Here is a 19,470-nt window from a genome sequence, read left to right on the forward strand (position 1 = left end):
TTTCAATTTACTAGGTGTAATTCTAACATTACAACATCTATTTATTTTTATTTTGTATTACACTAGGTGTTTCTATGTACTAGGTGTAACTCTAACATTATATTTTTTCATATATTTTTTCATTTTTGTTTATTTTCCTAAATAATACATCATTTACAAAAAATAATATCTACATTTCTATAAATTTTGATATATTTACTAAAAAATACAATATTTATCAAATGATACCTACACTTAATTGCTCGCTAAGGTTTTAGCATTTATTTGCGCTTTACACTCCAAACCTCTTTCTTTTTGCACAATCTTACGAGATATTCCTTGGGGAAATATCATAGCAGTTAAAGCTTACCTTGAACTAGGCAGCGCAGAAAAGTTTTAATTATCCCTCTCTTGCAGTACTTCTATTTCCCTGGTAGAATTATCTAAAGCCACTTTTTACCCTGAAAACAGGGTGTCTCGCTAAGGGGCGTATACTGCATTTTTGTATGAGAAGGGGATGCATACATTACAAAAGTATGAAATAAAAAATGTAATATTAAAAATCATACAAAAAGAATAATTCACACAAAAATATACAGGAAATATTTGTATTGTTAAAGTGCATCAAAATTGTTTACCAAAAATCGTATTTGATCAAAAATGTAAAATTTGCATATACATTACACTTGAATAAATTCTATTTAATATGCATAGCATAAACCATTATTTAAGTACATAGAAATGTATACTTATAACTACAAAATACAAAGCGTAATTATTGTTTTATCGTAAAATAGGCTGAACATAAGCGTTCCTAAGTGTGTATGAAATTGTATCTTAAATTCAAGAGTAATTATCTAAATCTATCTGCCCTACAGTTCTCACTGTTTTTGCTCACAAGCTATAAGGTAGCAAGGTTGTAACAAAATACAAAAATGACTTAATACCCTAATAGAGAAACAAACTAATACAAAAAACATAATTTATGCTTACCTGATAAATTTATTTCTCTTGTAGTGTATCCAGTCCACGGATCATCCATTATTTGTGGGATATTCTCCTTCCCAACAGGAAGTTGCAAGAGGATCACCCACAGCAGAGCAGCTATATAGCTCCTCCCCTCACTGCCATATCCAGTCATTCGACCGAAACAAGACGAGAAAGGAGAAACCATAGGGTGCAGTGGTGACTGTAGTTTAATTAAAATTTAGACCTGCCTTAAAAGGACAGGGCGGGCCATGGACTGGATACACTACAAGAGAAATAAATTTATCAGGTAAGCATAAATTATGTTTTCTCTTGTTACGTGTATCCAGTCCACGGATCATCCATTACTTGTGGGATACCAATACCAAAGCTAAAGTACACGGATGATGGGAGGGACAAGGCAGGAACTTAAACGGAAGGAACCACTTCCTGTAGAACCTTTCTCCCAAAAACAGCCTCCGAAGAAGCAAAAGTGTCAAATTTGTAAAATTTTTAAAAGGTGTGAAGCGAAGACCAAGTCGCAGCCTTGCAAATCTATTCAACAGAGGCCTCATTTTTAAAGGCCCAGGTGGAAGCCACAGCTCTAGTAGAATGAGCTGTAATCCTTTCAGGGGGCTGCTGTCCAGCAGTCTCATAGGCTAAGCGTATTATGCTCCGAAGCCAAAAGGAGAGAGAGGTTGCCGAAGCTTTTTGACCTCTCCTCTGTCCAGAGTAAACGACAAACAGGGCAGATGATTGACGAAAATCTTTAGTAGCCTGTAAGTAAAACTTCAAGGCATGGACTACGTCCAGATTATGCAAAAGACGTTCCTTCTTTGAAGAAGGATTAGGACACAATGATCGAACAACAATCTCTTGATTGATATTCCTGTTAGAAACCACCTTAGGTAAAAACCCAGGTTTGGTACGCAGAACTACCTTGTCCGAATGAAAAATCAGATAAGGAGAATCACAATGTAAGGCAGGTAACTTAGACACTCTTCGAGCTGAGGAAATAGCCATCAAAAACAGAACTTTCCAAGATAAAAGTTTAATATCAATGGAATGAAGGGGTTCAAACGGAACTCCCTGAAGAACTTTAAGAACCAAGTTTAAGCTCCACCGGGGAGCAACAGTTTTAAACACAGGCTTAATCCTAACCAAAGCCTGACAAAATGCCTGGACGTCTGGAACTTCTGCCAGACGCTTGTGCAAAAGAATAGACAGAGCAGAGATCTGTCCTTTTAAAGAACTAGCTGATAAGCCTTTGTCCAAACCCTCTTGGAGAAAGGACAATATCCTAGGAATCCTAACCTTATTCCATGAGTAACTCTTGGATTCACACCAATAAAGATATTTACGCCATATCTTATGGTAGATTTTCCTGGTGACAGGCTTCCGAGCCTGTATTAAGGTATCAATGACTGACTCGGAGAAGCCACGCCTTGATAGAATCAAGCGTTCAATCTCCATGCAGTCAGTCTCAGAGAAAGTAGATTTGGATGATTGAAAGGACCTTGTATTAGAAGGTCCTGCCTCAGAGGCAGAGTCCATGGTGGAAGAGATGACATGTCCACTAGGTCTGCATACCAGGTCCTGTGTGGCCACGCAGGCGCTATCAGAATCACTGATGCTCTCTCCTGTTTGATTTTGGAAATCAGTCGAGGGAGCAGAGGAAACGGTGGAAACACATAGGCCAGGTTGAAGAACCAAGGAGCTGCTAGAGCATCTATCAGCATTGCTCCCGGGTCCCTGGACCTGGATCCGTAACAAGGAAGCTTGGCGTTCTGGCGAGACGCCATGAGATCCAGTTCTGGTTTGCCCCAACGATGGACCAGTTGAGCAAACACCACCGGATGGAGTTCCCACTCCCCCGGATGAAAAGTCTGATGACTTAGAAAATCCGCCTCCCAGTTCTCTACGCCTGGGATGTGGATCGCTGACAGGTGGCAAGAGTGAGACTCTGCCCAGCGAATTATCTTTGAGACTTCTAACATCGCTAGGGAACTCCTGGTTCCCCCTTGATGGTTGATGTAAGCCACAGTCGTGATGTTGTCCGACTGAAATCTGATGAACCTCAGTGTTGCTAACTGAGGCCAAGCTAGAAGAGCATTGAATATTGCTCTTAACTCCAGAATATTTATTGGGAGGAGTTTCTCCTCCTGAGTCCACGATCCCTGAGCCTTCAGGGAGTTCCAGACTGCGCCCCAACCTAGAAGGCTGGCATCTGTTGTTACAATCATCCAATCTGGCCTGCGAAAGGTCATACCCTTGGACAGATGGACCCGAGAAAGCCACCAGAGAAGAGAATCTCTGGTCTCTTGATCCAGATTTAGTAGAGGGGACAAATCTGAGTAATCCCCATTCCACTGACTTAGCATGCATAATTGCAGCGGTCTGAGATGCAGGCGCACAAATGGCACTATGTCCATTGCCGTTACCATTAAGCCGATTACTTCCATGCACTGAGCCACTGACGGGCGTGGAATGGAATGAAGGACACGGCAAGCATTTAGAAGTTTTGATAACCTGGACTCCGTCAGGTAAATTTTCATCTCTACAGAATCTATAAGAGTCCCTAGGAAGGAGACTCTTGTGAGTGGTGATAGAGAACTCTTTTCCACGTTCACTTTCCACCCATGCAACCTCAGAAATGCCAGAACTATCTCTGTATGAGACTTGGCAATTTGAAAGCTTGACGCCTGTATCAGGATGTCGTCTAGATATAAAGCCACCCCTATGCCTGCTTGCCCTTGTTCCAGGACTGGTTAGGTTTCCAGGCCTGTCTGGAATGAGCAACAGTTCCCTCTTGTTTTGAAGCGGAGGAAGTTGATGCTGCCCCTGCCTTGAAATTTCGAAAGGCACGAAAATTAGACTGTTTGGCCTTTGATTTGGCCCTGTCCTGAGGAAGGGTATAACCCTTGCCTCAAGTAATGTCAGCAATAATTTCCTTCAAGCCAGGCCCGAATAAGGTCTGCCCCTTGAAAGGAATGTTGAGTAATTTAGACTTTGAAGTCACGTCAGCTGACCAGGATTTAAGCCATAGCGCCCTACGCGCCTGGATGGCGAATCCGGAATTCTTAGCCGTTAGTTTAGTCAAATGAACAATGGCATCAGAAACAAATGAGTTAGCTAGCTTAAGCGTTCCTAAGCTTGTCAATAATTTCATTCAATGGAGCTGTCTGGATGGCCTCTTCCGGGGCCTCAAACCAGAATGCCGCCGCAGCAGTGACAGGCGCAATGCATGCAAGGGGCTGTAAAATAAAACCTTGTTGAATAAACATTTTCTTAAGGTAACCCTCCAATTTTTTATCCATTGGATCTGAAAAAGCACAACTGTCCTCAACCGGGATAGTGGTACACTTTGCTAAAGTAGAAACTGCTCCCTCCACCTTAGGGACCGTCTGCCATAAGTCCCGTGTAGTGGCGTCTATTGGAAACATTTTTCTAAATATAGGAGGTGGGGAAAAGGGCACACCGGGTCTATCCCACTCCTTGCTAATAATTTCTGTAAGCCTTTTAGGTATAGAAAAAACGTCAGTACACACCGGCACCGCATAGTATCTATCCAGCCTACACAATATCTCTGGAATTGCAACTGTGTTACAGTCATTCAGAGCAGCTAATACCTCCCCAAGCAATACACGGAGGTTCTCAAGCTTAAATTTAAAATTAGAAATTTCTGAATCAGGTTTCCCTGAGTCAGAGATGTCACCCACAGACTGAAGCTCTCCGTCCTCATGTTCTGCATACTGTGACGCAGTATAAGACATGGCTCTAACAGCATTTGCGTGCTCTGTATCTCTCCTAACCCCAGAGCTATCGTGCTTGCCTCTTAATTCAGGCAATCTAGATAATACCTCTGACAGGGTATTATTCATGATTGCAGCCATGTCCTGCAAGGTAATCGCTATGGGCGTCCCTGATGTAATTGGCGCCATATTAGCGTGCGTCCCCTGAGCGGGAGGCGAAGGGTCTGACACGTGGGGAGAGTTAGTCGGCATAACTTCCCCCTCGACAGAACCCTCTGGTGATAATTCTTTTATAGATAAAGACTGATCTTTACTGTTTAAGGTGAAATCAATACATTTAGTACACATTCTCCTATGGGGCTCCACCATGGCTTTCAAACATAATGAACAAGTAGGTTCCTCTGTGTCAGACATGTTGAAACAGACTAGCAATGAGACTAGCAAGCTTAGAAAACACTTTAAAACAAGTTTACAAGCAATATAAAAAACGTTACTGCGCCTTTAAGAAACACAAATTTTCCCAAATTTTGAAATAACAGTGAAAAAATGCAGTTACACTAACGAAATTTTTACAGTGTATGTTTTAAGTTAGCAGAGCATTGCACCCACTTGCAAATGGATGATTAACCCTTTAATACCAAAAACGGAATAACAAATGACAAAAACGTTTTTTAAACAGTCACAACTGCCACAGCTCTACTGTGGCTTTTTACCTCCCTCAATACGACTTTTGAAGCCTTTTGAGCCCTTCAGAGAAGTCCTGGATCATGCAGGAAGAAGCTGGATGTCTGTGTCTGTAATTTTTGCTGTGCAAAAAAACGCCAAAATAGGCCCTTCCCACTCATATTACAACAGTGGGAAGCCTCAGGGAACTGTTTCTAGGCAAAATTCAAGCCAGCCATGTGGAAAAAAACTAGGCCCCAATAAGTTTTATCACCAAATATATGTAAAAAACGATTAAACATGCCAGCAAACGTTTTAAAACACACTTTTATAAGAGTATGTATCTCTATTAATAAACCTGATACCAGTCGCTATCACTGCATTTAAGGCTTTACTTACATTACTTCAGTATCAGCAGCATTTTCTAGCAAATTCCATCCCTAGAAAAATATTTTAACTGCACATACCTTATTGCAGGAAAACCTGCACGCTATTCCCCCTCTGAAGTTACCTCACTCCTCAGAATATGTGAGAACAAGCAAAGGATCTTAGTTACTTCTGCTAAGATCATAGAAAACGCAGGCATATTCTTCTTCTAAATAATGCCTGAGATAAACAGTACACTCCGGTACCATTTCAAAATAACAAACTTTTGATTGAAGAAATAAACTAAGTATAAAACACCACAGTCCTCTTATGACCTCCATCTTAGTTGAGAGTTGCAAGAGAATGACTGGATATGGCAGTGAGGGGAGGAGCTATATAGCAGCTCTGCTGTGGGTGATCCTCTTGCAACTTCCTGTTGGGAAGGAGAATATCCCACAAGTAATGGATGATCCGTGGACTGGATACACTTAACAAGAGAAATAAAGGCAATTGTAAGATGCTATACAAAGAAAGCTGCACAATGTGATTTGTTTTTGATGCAGGATTTAATTTTGTAAAGTGTGGCGCCTGCTGACTGCTAACTTCGCTCTACCCAGCGCAGTTTCCCTTTCCAGCAATCTCCTTTACTTTCTATTGGAGACATCTCCCCACTCGCATGAACTGACACCTTTTTAAGATAATTCCACAAGGGCAGCCCTTGCAAGGGTCAGTGTGAAAAACCACGTCTGATTTAGTGATGTTTAGATAAATGGACCCATATCCTCTGAACCTGTGCTTCTATCTATTAGAGTTACACAAAACTCAGCCTTGTTATTCATCATCTGTATATCTTTTCTTATAAGTTCCTTTGGTTTCCACGTATCACATCTGTGATGATGATACCCAAATTTATCCTTTTACTCAACCTAATCTTTCAACCGAGTCTTTCTTCTGAAATTTCCTCTTGAATGTATTTACATTACCAAACTAATGGCTAGATCACGAGTTTGGCGTTAGGGTAAAAAAGCAGTGTTAAGGGGTCCTAACACTGCTTTTTACCGACCGCTGGCATTACGAGTCTGGCAGGTATAGGTGTACCGCTCACTTTTCTTCCGCGACTCGAGCATACCGCAAATCCACTTATGTCAATTGCATATCCTATCTTTTCAATGGGATTTGCCTAACGCTGGTATTACGAGTCTTGGAAGAAGTGAGCGGTAAATCTTCTCCTGTCAGTCAGTAGTTAAGAGTTTTATGGGCTAACGCAGTAACACAAAACGCTTAACTAAAGTGATAAAAAGTACACTAACACCCATAAACTACCTTTTAACCCCTAAAACGAGGCCCCCCCCCCACATCACAAACACTAAAATATTTTTTTTTAACCCCTAATCTGCCGACCGGACATTGCCACCACCTACATTATACCTATGAACCCCTAATCTGCTGTCCCTAACATCGCTGACACATACATTATATTTATTAACCCCTAATCTGCTGCCCCCAACGTCGCTGCCACCTACCTACAATTATTAACCCCTAATCCGCCGACCGGACATCACCGCCACTTTAATAAATGTATTAACCCCTAAACCGCTGCACTCCCGCCTCGCAAACACTAGTTAAATTTTATTAAATAAAAAGAGAGAAGCGCTCAACCTGGGAATGAACAATAGCATAATAGCTTGTTCTATGGCTAGTTACCACCCTAGAAGCAGCCTCTTTTTGCTCAATATGTGCCTTTCACAGAGAAGAACTTTCCTGTAGCATATCAGTCTGATCCTGACTTAACAGTGCAGTCCAGCCCCGAAATACCAGGCAATCCCTCTCTGAACAAGAGAAACAGCAAAACCCCAGACGTACATTTCAGTCTATTGTGGACCTCGTCAGTGAGGTGCAGCCATATCCCTCTAGGCACACTGAGCAACGGGTCCACGTCTGGATTCCCGCATCACACTTAGGGAGACTTCCCTAAGTGTCATAATTTGCATAAATAAAAAGAGAGAAGCACTCAACCTGGGAACGAATAATAGCATAATAGCTTGTTCTATGGCTAGTTACCACCCTAGAAGCAGCCTCTTTTTGCTCAATATGTGCCTTTCACAAAGAAGAACTTTCCTGTAGCATATCAGTCTGATCCTGACTTAACAGTGCAGTCCAGCCCCGAAATACCAGGCAATCCCTCTCTGAACAAGAGAAACAGCAAAACCCCAGACGTACGTTTCAGCCTATTGTGGGCCTCATCAGTGAGGTGCAGCCATATCCCTCTAGGCACACTGAGCAACGGGTCCACGTCTAGATTCCCGCATCACACTTAGGGAGACTTCCCTAAGTGTCATAATTTGCATAAATAAAAAGAGAGAAGCGCTCAACCTGGGAACAAACAATAGCATAATAGCTTGTTCTATGGCTAGTTACCACCCTAGAAGCAACCTCTTTTTGCTCAATATGTGCCTTTCACAGAGAAGAACTTTCCTGTAGCATATCAGTCTGATCCTGACTTAACAGTGCAGTCCAGCCCCGAAATACCAGGCAATCCCTCTCTGAACAAGAGAAACAGCAAAACCCCAGACGTACGTTTCAGCCTATTGTGGGCCTCGTCAGTGAGGTGCAGCCATATCCCTCTAGGCACACTGAGCAACGGGTCCACGTCTGGATTCCCGCATCACACTTAGGGAGACTTCCCTAAGTGTCATAATTTGCATAAATAAAAAGAGAGAAGCGCTCAACCTGGGAACGAACAATAGCATAATAGCTTGTTCTATGGCTAGTTACCACCCTAGAAGCAGCCTCTTTTTGCTCAATATGTGCCTTTCACAGAGAAGAACTTTCCTGTAGCATATCAGTCTGATACTGACTTAACAGTGCAGTCCAGTCCCGAAATACCAGGCAATCTCTCTCTGAACAAGAGAAACAGCAAAACCCCAGACGTACGTTTCAGCCTATTGTGGGCCTCGTCAGTGAGGTGCAGCCAAATCCCTCTAGGCACACTGAGCAACGGGTCCACGTCTGGATTCCCGCATCACACTTAGGGAGACTTCCCTAAATGTCATAATTTGCATAAATAAAAAGAGAGAAGCGCTCAACCTGGGAACGAACAATAGCATAATAGCTTGTTCTATGGCTAGTTACCACCCTAGAAGCAGCCTCTTTTTGCTCAATATGTGCCTTTCACAGAGAAGAAAATTTTATTTTTATTTTATTAACTCCTAATCTGCCCCCCCAAGTCACCGCCACCTACCTACATTTATTAACCCCTAATCTTCCGACCGCAACATCGCCGCTACTATAATAAATGTATTAACCCCTAACCCTAAGTCTAACCCCCCTTAACTTAAATATAATTTAAATTAAACAAAATAAATTTAACATAATTAAATAAATGAATCTTATTTAAAACTAAATACTTACCTATAAAATTACCACTTGTGCCCGGCTGGGTGAAGACGGCTCAAGGTAGGGTGATCTTCAGGGAGTTAGTGTTAGGTTTTTTTAAGGGGGGATTGGGTGGGTTTTAGAGTAGGGGTGTGTGGGTGGTGGGTTGTAATGTTGGGGGGTATTGTATTTTTTTTTACAGGTAAAAGAGCTCATTACTTTGGGGCAATGCCCCGCAAAAGGCCCTTTTAAGGGCTATTTGTAATTTAGTATAGGGTAGGGAATTTTTTTTATTTTGGGGGGCTTTTTTATTTTATTAGGGGGATTAGATTAGGTGTAATTTGTTTAAAATTCTTGTAATTCTTTTTTTATTTTCTGTAATTTAGTGTTTGTTTTTTTCGTAATTTAGTTTATTTAATTTATTTGTAATTAATTGTAGATAGTTTAGGTAATTAGTTTAATGATAGTGTAGTTTTTTTTGTACTTATTTTAGCTAGGTAGTTATTAAATAGTTAATAACTATTTAATAACTATTCTACCTAGTTAAAATAAATACAAAGTTGCCTGTAAAATAAATATAAACCCTAAGCTAGCTACAATGTAACTATTAGTAATATTGTAGCTATCTTAGGGTTTATTTTATAGGTAAGTATTTAGATTTAAATAGGATAAATTTATTTAATTACTAGTCCTAAAGCCTGTTCACACGGGCCATTTTTTGCAGTACAACGGTCCCACCCCTTGCGCTCTCTCCCTCCCCCTCTCTTTTGCTCTCTCTCTCTCCCACCTCTCTTTGGCTCTCTCTCTCCCCCTCTCTTTTGAGCTTTCTCTCTCCCCCCTCTCTTTTGAGCTCTCTCTCTCCCCCTCTCTTTTGCACTCTCTCTCCACCCCTCTCTTTTGCGCTCTCTCTCCACCCCTCTCTTTTGCTCTCTCTCCCCCCTCTCTTTTGCGCTCTCTCTCCCCTCTCTTTTGTGCTCTCTCTCCCCCCTCTCTTTTGCGCTCTCTCCCCCTCTCTCTTGCTGTCTCTCTCCCCCTCTCTCTTTTGCTGTCTCTCTCCCCCTCTCTCTTTTGCTGTCTCTCCCCCCCCTCTCTTTTGCTGTCTCTCTCCCCTTCTCTCCGCTGTCTCTCTCCCCCTCTCTTTTGCTGTCTCTCCCCCATCTCTCTCTCCCTATCTATATCTCTCCCCTCTCTATCTCTCTCCCCTCTATCGCGCGACCGTTCCCGGCCACGCCCATTTCACGCCGGCCACGTCTCTATCACGGCCATTCACGCATGACCACACCCCCTTCACGTCGACCACGCCCCTGCTCATGCCAGGCCACGCCCACTTCTGCCGCGGCTCCAGATCAGCTAGGGACTCAAAGGCCAGGTGTGTTTGTCCTTGTGCTGTCTCTACTGCGCATGACAGCTTCGGACAAACACACTTGGCCTTTTATTATATAGGATGTTAAATTTATTTAGTTTAATTTAAATTATATTTAAGTTAGGGGGGTGTTAGATTTAGGGTTAGACTTAGGTTTAGGGGTTAATAACTTTATTATAGTGGTGGCGACGTTGGCGGCGGAAGATTAAGGGTTAATAAATTTAATATAGTTGCGGCGACATTGGGGGGGCAGATTAGGGGTTAATAAATATAATGTAGGTGTCAGCGATGTTGGGGGCAGCAGATTAGGGGTTTATAAGTATAATGTAGGTGGCGGCGTGTCCGGAGCAGCAGATTAGGGGTTAATAATTATAATGTAGGTGTCAGCGATAGCGGGGGCAGCAGATTAGGGGTTAATAAGTTTAAGATTAGGGGTGTTTAGACTCAGGGTTCATGTTAGGGTGTTAGTTGCAGACGTAAATTTTCTTTCCCCATAGGAAACAATAGGGCTACGTTAGGAGCTGAACGCTGCTTTTTTGCAGGTGTTAGTTTTTTTTTCACCCAGCTCAGCCCCATTGTTTCCTATGGGGAAATCATGCATAAGCACGTTTTGCCAGCTTACCACTACCGTAAGCAACGCTGGTATCGAGGGAGGTGTGGAGCTAAATTTTGCTCATCGCTCACTTTTCTGAGGCTAACGTCAGCTTGCAGAAGATTCGTAATACCAGCGTTGTTTAAAGGGAGCGGTAAGAAAAAATGGAGCGTTAGCACCGCACAGCCTTACCGACAAAACTCGGGGTCTAGCCGTAGGTTTCAACAAGTCCAGAGTTCTAACTGATTGTAATAGATCACTCTGTAATCACCACACATACTCAGGTCTGCACTCTTGGAATCTCATTGCCTTTATCCAAGCACTCACCAAATCTTTATATGATCAATTTTTCCTCACTTATTATACCTTCAAAATGTATTACTAAAATATTGACAATTGCAACCTACTTATTTGTGGTCTACCTCACACCCATCACTCATCTCTACAAATTGTTATGAATGACAGATTCATCCATCAAACTCAGAAATCAGCAACTCTCCATTAGTCACACCAATATCCTACTACATTTAATTAATTATACTTAACCAAACGTACAAGTCCTCTCACATTGTTGTTCACAACTATATTTAATCACTGTATTCAATCTACCTGCAACCTACATCTCTCCTTCTTCAAGATAACATTCTCTCTCTACTATCTTTAATACTTCTCCTATGCAGCACTTACTGTGTACATTTGTCTCTTTTAAAACTTCAAATGTATTTTTGGAATCACCATTACTCCTACAACTCCCTTACGCGTTTCGGCAGAAAAAAGCCGTAATCATAGCCTGTACTAAACACCTTGCTCTAGGTATTTAAACACACTCCTTCTACCTAATAGGTTAAAAAAACTAAAGTACTAGTTACGCCCTCAAATTGCTTAACCCATTCAGATATCAGCTTAGCAAAACTTTGAAGCCTTCACTTATATACAATAAATGGTAATAGGTGATTCAACGATACATATTATATACATATTGGATACATCTGATACAGCAAGAAAACAGATGCGGATAAGGTATATACAGAAATTCATATTGCAATATACAATGTTTAAAATTCATATTAGAATAAACTTTAAAAAGACTCATACTATCTCGATGGTAATGAGGTGTCTTAAAGGGACAGTCTACCATAGAACTGTTATTGTTTTAAAAGATAGATAATCCCTTTATAACCCATTCCCCAGTTTTGCAAAACCAACACAGTTATATTAATATACTTTTTACCTCTGTGATTACCTTGTATCTAGGAGGAACCTTCTTCCAGCCCCCTGATCACATGACTGTGACTTGTTATTATCTATTGTCTTAAATTTAGCATTGTTTTGTGCTAGATCTTAAATAACCCTCTGTGCCTGAACACAGTGTTATCTATATGGCCCACGTGTACTTTCTGTCTCTTTGTGTTGAAAAGAGATTTAAAAAGCATGTGATAAGAGGCAGCCCTCAAAGGCTTAGAAATTAGCATATGAGCCTACCTATGTTTAGTTTAAACTAAGAATACCAAAAGAAAAAAGCAAATTTGATGATAAAAGTAAATTGGAAAGTTGATTAAAATTACAAGTCCTATCTGAATAATGAAAGTTTAATTTATACTAGACTGTCCCTTTAACTTAAAAACAGCATGTCATAGATTAACCAACGATAGGTTGCGTAAGCCTAAGATATAAGCAGAACATAGAATATTAATATGATATCAATATCAAAATGAATTTAAGGACTTGATGAAAAAACACACACATATGAGAATGGGCAAGTGTATTATGCCAAATTATATATCAATCCATATATACAACCTAAATATACAAGTGAACTATCCAGACTCAAAATGATCTGTATATGACTAGAAGTTTATTAGTCTAAAAGAAATCTATCTTGTGTCAAATAGATTGAAAGGAGGAAATGTTCTGAGTTTGGGGATTCATTCCCAAAAGTTAAAGAGATCGTAACTTGAATTAAGACCAAGTGGTATTCTTGTTTTTAACTTAAAAACCCAGAACATTTCCCTTTTTTATAAAAGTTGGTCAAGGTCACCTCCCCTGGCTGGTAAAACTGCCTTTTCGATAGCACACCATTTAAATATACTCAACTTTCCATCATGTTTCTCTGAGAAGTGCTGAACTAAAGGTATAGTTGCTTTACCTATCTTGATGGTAGAGAAGTGTTCCCTCATTCTGGAATTTACATCTCTCATGGTTAACCCTACGTATTGAAGCTGACAGCTATCACACGTGATAAGCTAGATGACATAAGAAGCTTTGCAGTTTAGACATGATTTATTCTCAAACTCTTGGTTGGTAACGGTTAATCTGAATGTTTTGGTAATCTGTATATAATCACAGGGTTTGCAGCGTGTATGCCCACATCTATATATTCCACATCTATGCATTCCACAATATCTAAGACAAGATCTAGATCTATTGTGAATTGGTTTTAGCTGCAAGGGAGAAAGAAAATTGCTTATAGTCGGACTTCTCCTATAAGAGCATCTCAAACCTTTTGTGACCACATCAGTTAATTTGTCATGTGCTTACGAACGATTTTGCAGATGTCATAGTATTGCATAATGTGTGCTGTTACAAAGGTAACCTTTTGGGTTGTTCTTTTCTCTAGATTCTTATTTTTTGTTTTTATTGTCATTAAGTTATGTGCTCCTAGGTAACCTGTACACCTCTGATCTAGCTTTATGGATATCTCTCCTTGAGTATCCTCAATCTAATAATCTTTGTGTAAAATCATTTGCCTCATTCACAAAATCACTCTGACTACTGCAATTTCGTGAGTTAATATGAGATTAGTAAAACATTACAATATTATTTTTTTTTACTAAATATATTATATTGCTGAAAGATAAGCTATAAAATAAAGCATTGGGTCCCTAGAGTGTGTTGAAAACAAATATGTAGTTTTTCAAGCATTTGTGGCCAAACTCAAACCAAAAATTAATGTCTTGACTTGCTGAATCCAAAATACACACTCTTGCCTAAACGGGGTAAATGATCCCACAACATCAAAATAATCTATTAAAAGTATAGCCAACCCTGGAGATTAAAAAACAATCACTCAGTTTTTATAATATGATATTAGCTAAATTTTTGCAAAATATGCACTTATAATTATTGTAAGAAAAATGTAAAATACTGCATTTGAGTTTTCTTTATCTAGTAAGTACACATTTACATATAAAGCTATATAGTCAATGGCAATATAAGATTTTTTTAATGCTAAACACAAAGGGCCAGATTACAAGTGGAGCGCTAATTTATTGCGCATGCAAACGGGCAAATGCACCCGCTTACAGCTGCGCAATAATTAACCAGCCATTGCAAGTGACTGGTTATTGCTACCGCGCTCAGAAAATTAACCAAAGATCAGATCTCTGGTTAATTTTATAAATGTCGCCCAATTGCCCCCAAAATAAAATGGTGTTTTATTTTAATTAAAAAAAAATAAGCATCTTTTTTTTTTTTTTTTTTTTAAACTGCATTAACTGCTGAGTGGCACTGGAGAAAATCTCGGAGTTCAGCTGATTTTCATCATTACAAGTTCATTTTAAACTCCCACTATTCTGCCCTTAATCTCTATAAGCAACATTTCTTCTCTACTCTTATCTCTACTCTTTCTTCAAACCAAAAACGTCTGTTCTCCACTTTGAATACTTTTCTCCGCCCACCCCCACCTCCTAATACAACTTCTCTGTCAGTTTAAGACTTTGCCAGCTACATTAATAACAAAATCGACTCCGTCAGAAACGAAATCAGCTCTTAACAAACTTCCATTCTCTTACCCCCTCAAACGCTTGCAATCAACCACAACCCACATAGCCATAAATTTACCTCTTTCTCCCCTGTTACTGAGGAAGAAGTTTTCTGCACTTATACTGCGCTCTCACCTCACTACCTGTCCCCTTGACCTTATCCCCTCACAGCTACTCCCCTCCCTCTCTTCTACACTTACCCCTATACTCACACACATTTTCAACCTCTCCCTCAGCACTGGTATATTTCCCTCATCTCTCAAACATGCAGTGGTCCCACCTATCCTCAAAACCTTCTCTTGATGCAACCTCCCCATCCAACTACCGTCCTATTTCCCTAAGCCCTCTTGCCTCAAAGCTTCTCAAAAAGCTAGTATATCCACGCCTATCCCATTTTCTTACATTAAACACCCTCCTTGACCCACTGCAATCTGGATTTCGTCCCCATCAATCCACAGAGACAACAATCGTTAAGGTTACCAATGACCTACTTACAGCAAAATCAAAAGGCCACTTCTCTCTGCTTATCCTCCTCAGGGATAGGCAAGGTGTCCGTACATGGATACTGGTGTCCATGACTGGCTCTTGCAGTGCCCGCCGGCCAATTTGAATTGGGGAGGGAGGAGTAGGGCAGATAAATGCAGGTACTGACTCCTCCTTGATGCCCCTCAGTTGCGAGAAAGTAACTCTGAGTGAGACTGAGAAAGAGGGAAGATTGAAGAAGCAAGCTGGCACTGTGTCCCTGGAGCTTTATATGCAAAGGTAAAGCACTTTAACAGGCATCTGAGGTTTATTATTAAGTACTACATATTTTCCCTTTCCTATTATTTAATTGAAAAGAAAAGATATACAGTATCTCACACAAGTGAGTACACCCCTCAGATTTTTGTAAATATTTTATTATATCTTTTAATGTGACAACACTGAAGAAATGACACTTTGCTACAATGTAAAGTAGTAGTAGTGAGTGTACAGCCTGCATAACAGTGTATATTTGCTGTCCCCTCAAAATAACTCAACACACAGTCATTAATGTCTAAACCGTTGGCAAGAAAAAGTGAGTACACCCCTAATTAAGAAGATTGCCAAGACCCTGAAACTGAGCTGCAGCACAGTGGGCAAGACCATTCAGTGGTTTCACATGACAGGTTCCACTCAGAACAGGCCTTTTCATGGTCGACCAAAGAAGTTTAGTGCGCATCCTCAGCGTCATATCCAGAGGTTGTCTTTGGGAAGAAATGACTGCTGTCAGCATTGCTGCAGAGGTTGAAGGGGTGGGGGTCAGCCTGTCAGTGCTCAGACCATACGCCGCACACTGCATCAAATTGGTCTGCATGGCTGTCATCCCAGAAGGAAACCTCTTCTAAAGATGATGCACAAGAAAGCCCGCAAACAGTTTGCTGAAAACAAGCAGACTAAGGACATAGATTACTGGAACCATGTCTTATGGTCCGATTAGACCAAGATAAACTTATTTGGTTCAGCTGGTGTCAAGCATTTGTGGCAGCAACCAGGTGAAGAGTTCAAAGACAAGTGCGTCTTGCCTACAGTCAAGCATGGTGGTGGGAGTGTCATGGTCTTGGCTGCATGAGTGCTGCCGGCACTGGGGAGCTAGAGTTCATTGAGGAAACCATGAATGCCAACATGTACTGTGACATACTGAAGCAGAGCATAATTCCCTCCCTTCGGAGACTGGGCCACAGGGCAGTATTCCAACATGATAACAACCCCAAACACACCTCCAAGACGACCACTGCCTTGCTAAAGAAACTGAGAGAAAAGGTGATGGACTGGCCAAGCCTGTCTCCAGACCTAAACCCTATTGAGCATCTGTGGGGCATCCTCAAATGGAAGGTGGGGGAGCGCAAGGTCTCTATCATCTACCAGCTCCATGATGTAATCATGGAGGAATGGAAAAGGACTCCAGTGGCAACCTGTGAAGCTCTGGTGAACTCCATGCCCAAGAGGGTTAAGGCAGTGCTGGAAAATAATGGTGGCCACACAAAATATTGACACTTTGTGCCCAATATGGACATTTCCACTTAGGGGTGTACTCACTTTTGTTGCCAACAGTTTAGACATTAATTGCTGTGTGTTGAGTTATTTTGAGGGGACAGCAAATTTACACTGTTATACAGGCTGTACACTCATTACTTTACATTGTAGCAAAGTATAATTTCTTTAGTGTTGTCACATGAATAGTTATAATAAAATATTAACAAAAATGTGAGGGTTGTACTCACTTTTGTGAGATACTGTACTAAGGTTGTGATTCACAACCTTAGTATATCTTTTCTTTCTGATTGAATAATAGGAACAGGAAAATATGTAGTATGAATAAAGTTAGTGGCTTGTCAAGAGACTGCTAGCGATATTGGTTGATATTGAATAAATAAAGCCTGAGTGAAATACTGGATGTGTATCTTCATCTGTATACTAATACCCAGCATTATACAAATACACAGCAGTGACACTGGCACATGGGTATAGCCGGGTGAGGGCTGGCTATAGGATCAGTAGCGTCTGCAACTGTATAATAACACCCAGCACTATATAATGATGTTTTTAGTTTGAAATGTACCTTGGTGTCCTTCACTAAGGTCTGTACTTTGGAAAATGTCCGCCACAGCCTTGGTTCGTGCCTATCCCTGATCCTCCTTGATCTGTCTGCATCCTTTGATACTGTTGACCACCCTCTTTTGCTCCAAACCCTCCAATCTTTCGACATTTGTGACACAGCCCTCTCATGGTTCTCTTCCTACCTGTCAAACCGTACCATTAGTGTAGCCTCCTCTGCCCGTCACCACTTCCTTTCTGCCCTCCTCTGCCTGTCCCTTCTCTTCTCAATCTACACGTCATCATTAAGTTCCCTAATAAAGTCCCACGGGTTCTAATATCATTTGTATGCCAACAACACCCAAATATTCTTCTCTGCACCAGACCTATCTCCTTCCTTGCTAACCCGTGTCACTAACTGTCTTTCTCACATCTCTTCCTGGATGTCCTCTCACTACCTCAAGCTAAATCTCTCCAAAGCTGAGCTCCTCATTTTCCCCCTTCTTCTAAAATCTTCACCCCAATCTCTCTATAAATGTTGACAACTCCATCATTACCCCTACCCCACATGCAGATGTCTTGTGGTCACTTTTGACTCAGATCTTTGTTTCACTCCTCACATTCAGTCCTTGGCTAAATCCTGCCGCTTCCACCATAAAAACATCTCTAAAATTAGACATTTCCTTACACAAGACACAACTAAGATTTTAATCCACTCTCTCATCCTTTCCCGTCTCGATTACTGCAACTCTGTCCTTTCTGGTCTCCCTAGCTGCTGCCTAGCTCCTTTACAATCCATAATGAATGCCTCTGCCAAGATCATCTTCCTTACACGTTGCCCTTCATCTGCTGCACCTCTCTGCCAATCCCTTCACTGGCTTTCTCTTGCCTTCAGGATTAAACACAAAATTCTCACTCTGACAGGAAAAGCCCTCAACTGCACTGCTCCCCCCCCTATATCTCAGTCTCCAGAAACTCTCCCTCCCGTCCCATTCGCTCTGCCCATGACCTCCTACTCTCCTCCTCTCTTGTTACCTCCTCACACCCCCATTTACAGGACTTCCTCACACTGTCTCCCATCTTGTGGAACTCTCTGCCTCTCTCCACAAGACTCTCCCCTAGTTTTGAAAAAGCTTCAAGTGCTACCTAAAGACTCTACTGTTCAGGGATGCATACGACCTACACTAACCTTTCTTTATACCAGTTCCTCTCCTCCATTGCTATCCCCTTGAACCCCCTTAGCATGTAAGCCTAAGAGCCCAGCTGTTTGTTTAAGAGCTGACTACAACAGTGCGACTCTTGGCAGGGTCCTTTACCCGTTTGATCCCTATAAATGTTTCCTTGTATTCCACCTATGTTTATAAAGAAGATGATGTCCACAGCACTCCAAATAACAAAATCTTTATTTAAGGACTTAAAATATCAGCAACGTTTTGGGGTTAATACCCCTTAATCATGCATGGGTTAATGCACTGTTTCACAAACTTTTATACCTTGTGTATTGGCACCAAATGGCAACTTTGCAGCACTACATGTATCTCTATAACCATCTAGTGGTGAATTCCTGTATTACAATCCCATTAAAAACTTAATTCTAATTTAAAAACTAAATGTTACATTATTAGATACAGACTATTTGTACAAATACTACCAACATGATACTTTGTATTTATACTTTATCTTAGACAAATAGTGAGTAGTTTTAGACATATTACCATATGGCATGAATATTTTGTAATTACAGATATACAGACATGTCTAGTTCTCTATTTAGGCCTTTATGGACCATGGTTTCTAATTTATGTATCCACCAGGACTCTTTTTGTTTGAGAAGCCTTTCTCTATCCTGACCATTTCTCTGCACTCTCACATGATCTATGACTTGCCATCTCATTTGACTAATATTATGTCCCTTTGCAATAAAATGGCTTGACACTGGTGCTTCAGTGTTACCACATCGTATATTTGAACGGTGTTGGCTCATTCTATCTTTCACCTTACAGGTAGTCTCGCCTAAATATAACAAGGAACATGGGCATTTAATAAGATATACCACATGAGTGGTGTCACATGTATAATATCCATTAATTTCATATT

The sequence above is a fragment of the Bombina bombina genome, chromosome 4, assembly GCF_027579735.1.
Source record: "Bombina bombina isolate aBomBom1 chromosome 4, aBomBom1.pri, whole genome shotgun sequence".
NCBI classification, from domain to species: Eukaryota; Metazoa; Chordata; class Amphibia; order Anura; family Bombinatoridae; genus Bombina; species Bombina bombina.